The 5,000-nt window shown below is 35.0% G+C and overlaps 1 long non-coding RNA gene across 2 annotated transcripts in view; it reads left to right on the forward strand.

Moving 5' to 3' along the window:
• Positions 1-5,000, forward strand: part of LOC136828156 (uncharacterized) — a 238,102-nt gene that overhangs the window by 177,030 nt on the left and 56,072 nt on the right. The window contains exon 3 of one of the 2 annotated variants that reach the window (XR_010849942.1): positions 4,416-4,585. The exons of the other annotated variant lie outside the window; for it this stretch is intronic. This is a non-coding gene — a long non-coding RNA (uncharacterized lncRNA). The remainder of the gene's footprint in view (positions 1-4,415; positions 4,586-5,000) is intronic. 2 annotated transcript variants of the gene reach the window in all.

Below are 5,000 nucleotides of genomic sequence, written 5' to 3' on the forward strand. Positions count from 1 at the left end.
TGATTATACGTTTTACGGAAGACTCGATTGCGCCGAAAAAATTTCGGCGTATTTTTTTACTTGTTTATGCTCTCACACACTCCAGTTTTCAATTAATTCTGTAGAACAAATAAATAATGGTAACAATAACATCTACAAACTAATTTCATTCAGGATCTTCAAACTAAAATTCGACACCTGTTGGAAACACGTATCATTCAGAGACAAACCACAAATAGACCTGTGCTTGTTTTGATGCTATCACACACTCCAGTTTTCAATTAGTTCAGTAGAACAAATAACTGACGATAACAATAACCTCTATAACCTGACTTCATTCCACAATATCCAACAATACCTCGAGACCCGTCCGAAACACGTATCACTCCGAGACGAAACTCGTTTTGATGCTCTCTTATGCTGTAGCCATTTTCAATTAGTTCCGTAAGACCGATATGTTTTCAATAACTAATTCCATCCGGCAATTTCAGTTTGCTCTTGCAGCGAGATATCTCGCTTTCCAACAGGAACTACCGACGGGGCCACAAATGATTTTGGGCTTTTGCTGGGTCTAGTTAATGGGGAATCAGTTATTTTCTGGTTTTTGTGGTATTATGTGGAGTGGTTGATGGGTGTGTGTGTGTGTGTGTGTGTGTGTGTGTGTATGTGCACGGTGGTTGTTATATGTGATGGGAATAGGTTTAACGTACTGTATGCATACATATGTACACACATGCTCAGGCACACGACAGTATATATATATATATATATATATATATATATATATATATATATATATATATATATATATATATATATATATATATATATATATATATATATATATATATATCTATATCTATATCGATCTCTCTATCTATCTATCTATCTATATATATATATGTATATATATATATATATATATATATATATATATATATATATATATATATATATATATATATATATATATATATATATATATATAAAATATATGTATCCTGCCCTCTCTCTCTCTCTCTCTCCATCAACCGCCTATCTATTTTCATAATCTCATGCAAATAAAATTGCGAGAAAGCGTGAACTCTTAACTTAATGTACTGTATATACATATATGCATAAGTATACATATGCATATATTAAGTTTCATACCTTCAGGGATAATGAAGAAATTGTAGTGAATTCTTTCAAATTTAAACAAATAAGATTTAAAAAATGAAAATGAGTTATAAAACTTTTGAAATATTTTGGTACTGAATTCTTAACACAATTTCACTTAACAAATAACCAAATAATATTTAAATTTACCTCCAAATTTCCAGTGGACCTCAGAGGCCTTGTGCAAAGAGCCCCCCCCCCTTCCAAGTTGGACTGGAGGTTTTGGGATGGGGGGGGGTCACATGAGTAGTCTGAGAGAGTCTTGAGACCAACTCACTGTTATTAGTGCAACTGAGGAGTCTCCTGCAAAGGAATTCTCTCAAGTTCAGAGGCTGGAACATAATTACCATTAGCACGTAGCCTCAGGCAAATTGCGTCACAGCACTTGGAGAATTGAGAGAGAGAGAGAGAGAGAGAGAGAGAGAAAGCCAAGATACAGTTCTGGGAATTTCATGTTTTATTTCATTATTTTAAAAAAATCCTTTTATCTTTTCTGGTTCTTTTAAGAGAGAGAGAGAGAGAGAGAGAGAGAGAGAGAGAGAGAGAGAGAGAGAGAGAGAGAGAGAGAGACAAGATGCACTTCTGGGGTTTCCATGTTTTATTTCATTATTTTAAAAAAATTTTTATATCTTTCTGGTTCTTTTGAGAGAGAGAGAGAGAGAGAGAGAGAGAGAGAGAGAGAGAGAGAGAGAGAGAGAGAGAGAGCTAAGATGCAATTCTCGGAATTCCATTTATAATTTCATTATTTTTAAAAAAATCTTTTATCAGTAGTAGTTCTTTAGAGAGAGAGAGAGAGAGAGAGAGAGAGAGAGAGAGAGAGAGAGAGAGAGAGAGCAGTTCTGGGAATGCCATGTTTAATTTCAATATTTTTATAAACATCTTTTATCTTTTTTAGTGCTTTTGAGAGAGAGAGAGAGAGAGAGAGAGAGAGAGAGAGAGAGAGAGAGAGAGAGAGAGAAAGCCAAGATGCGATTCTGGGAATTCTGTTTTATTTAATTATTTTTATATACTTTTTTAAAAATCTTTTTTAGTGCTTTTGATGTGGACATTTTCTTAATTATTTTATTCTGTGTTCCTTTGTTTTTCGGTAGCAATTATTTTTTGCTGGTTAGGCTCAAGTTGTTTAATAAACAGTTGTACAAAACCTGCATATTAATTGGCTTAAACCTAATCAGAAAAAAAACTTGCCAACAAAAAGTAATATAGTTAACAGCTGTTTGTAAAACTGTAACTTAAATGAACTGGGATTCCATTTGTAAAATAATATTTCATATTATGATATACAGGTGTTTGTACAACTCTCTCTCTCTCTCTCTTTTAGTTAAAGATTATTACTAGTAATACTGATAAAATCTAAATTTTAATCTCTGAGATCAACCCTGGCCTAATATTAAAAATGATTCATCAAGAGTCTCTCTCTCTCTCTCTCTCTCTCAATAAATCACCAGCCCCATAGAATTGCCACTCCCTAAGGCCCCCAGATCAACCCTGGCCTAATATTATCTCTCTCTCTCTCTCTCTCTCTCTCTCTCTCTCTCTCTCTCTCTCTCTCTCTCTCTCTCAATAAATTACCAGCCCCATAGAAATTGCCACTCCCTAAGACCCCCAGATCAACCCTGGGCTAATATTATCTCTCTGTCTCTCTCTCTCTCTCTCAATAAATTACCAGCCCCATAGAAATCTCTCCCCCAGATCTCTCTCTCTCTCTCTCTCTCTCTCTCTCTCTCTCTCTCTCTCTCAATAAATTAACAGCCCCATTGAATTGCCACTCCCTAAGGCCCCCAGATCAACCCTGGAATAATATTGCCAGTGTGTTCCCCTGTGATTACGTCATTGAGAGGAGAATTGTGCTTGAACATAACTCCATTTGTATCACATGCTTGCAAAAAAGCAATAACAAGCATTTTGAATTATGCATTTGCATGATGGAAGGACCTCTGGAGTGATGTTTGTAAAGAGAGAGAGAGAGAGAGAGAGAGAGAGAGAGAGAGAGAGAGAGAGAGAGAATCTCAATGAGTACTTTTGTTTTGAAGAAGTTAATTTTGGTACCAAATTATGAATTATTTTTTTATTTAGGAATTCATTTTGGTACTAAGTATTTTATCCCTCTTGGATTCTCTCTCTCTCTCTCTCTCTCTCTCTCTCTCTCTCTCTCTCTCTCTCTCTCTCTCTCTATTTTCTTCAAGGCAATTTCATACTGGTTTCTTTCTGTTAACTTGCGCGCTCTCTCTCTCTAGTAAGTTTAATTCTCTCTCTCTCTCTCTCTATCTCTCTAGTAAGTTAAATTCTCTCTCTGTCTCTGTCTCTCTCGCTCTCTCTCTCTCTCTCTCTCTCTCTCTCTCTCTCTCTCTCTCTCTCTCATAAGTTTAATTCTCTCTCTCTCTCTAATTCGTAAGTTTAATTCTCCCTCTACCTCTTTCTCTCACTCTCTCGTAAATATAATTCTGTCTCTCTTTCTCTCTCTCTCTCTCTCTGTCTGTCTGTCTCTCTCTCTCTCTCTCTCTCTCCAGGCAGCATGTCTCTGGAAATAATCGCTAATGAGATTCTCTCGTAATGAACAAAAATGACAAATTAACTGCCTCTATGAAATACCGAGGTACCAGTTTATCACCAGAGTAAATGTTTCAACTCCGCTATGGACGTCATTGATATTAATCTGCAAAATTATGATAAAAAATGGGTCTAAACTAATTTTCATTTTATGATTTTATCTGACGAGGCTTTCATTAACTCGGTTCAGTGACTGTATGTTTCAATGAATGATTTTTTAATGAAGATTGTCTTTAATTTTATAATAATTATTTTATGCTTTGGGTAAGAATATATATACAGTATATAATTTTAATATTGATATATCATTATTGGATCATCAAGAGATTGAATGAATTTATATTTGTTAAGTTATTTATCTATATTTTTATACATTTGTAATTTTTTAGATGTAAAATTCATATTCATTGATAATGGCAGGGCATACTTCTAGAAATATCCGATTTTTCTTAATATGTTTTACACAAATACTACACACTAACACACATGCACACATGTGTATATATACATAAGTATGTGATTTATGCATACATATATATACATATAAATTTTATGTATATATACATATATATATGTGTATGTATATATATGTATATATATAAATATGTATATGTATATATACATATATATATATATATACATATACATATATATACATATACATATACATATACATTACTACTTCCATCTTAAACCGTTACCAACAGGCACTGGATCTTCTCCCACAGGACGTCTGTGCAGACAGTAGGAACGTGACTTCATATCCTGGCGTAGGATTAGGAAGGATTATCAGGAGGAGGTCTCAAGCATCCTGAAGGAAGGAAGGAGGCCCTTCCGATTATTGGGAGTCCTCTCGACTTCCTAGAACAGCGAATAAACAGATGGACTTGTGTGATCAGTACGTCATTCATGGAATACAGTTCTTATCATTAATGAAATACAGGGATACTGTTTTCATTTTATCTATTTTAGTTTTCTGTAAAAGAAAACTATTGTGCCGGCTTTGTCCGTCCCTCCGCACTTTATTCTGTCCGCACTTTTCTGTCCGCCCTCAGATCTTAAAAACAACTGAGGCTAGAGGGCTGCAAATCGGTATGTTGATCATCCACCCTCCAATCATCAAACATACTAAATTGCAGCCCTCTAGCCTCAGTAGTTTTTATTTTATTCAAGGTTAAAGTTAGCCATAATCTTGCTTCTAATAACGATATAGGACAGGCCCCCACCTGGCCGTGGTTAAAGTTTTATGGGCCGCGGCTTATAGGGCATTATACCGAGACCACCGAAAGATAGATCTATTTTTGGTGGCTTTG

This window comes from Macrobrachium rosenbergii, chromosome 42 (genome assembly GCF_040412425.1).
Source record: "Macrobrachium rosenbergii isolate ZJJX-2024 chromosome 42, ASM4041242v1, whole genome shotgun sequence".
Classification (NCBI taxonomy): domain Eukaryota; kingdom Metazoa; phylum Arthropoda; class Malacostraca; order Decapoda; family Palaemonidae; genus Macrobrachium; species Macrobrachium rosenbergii.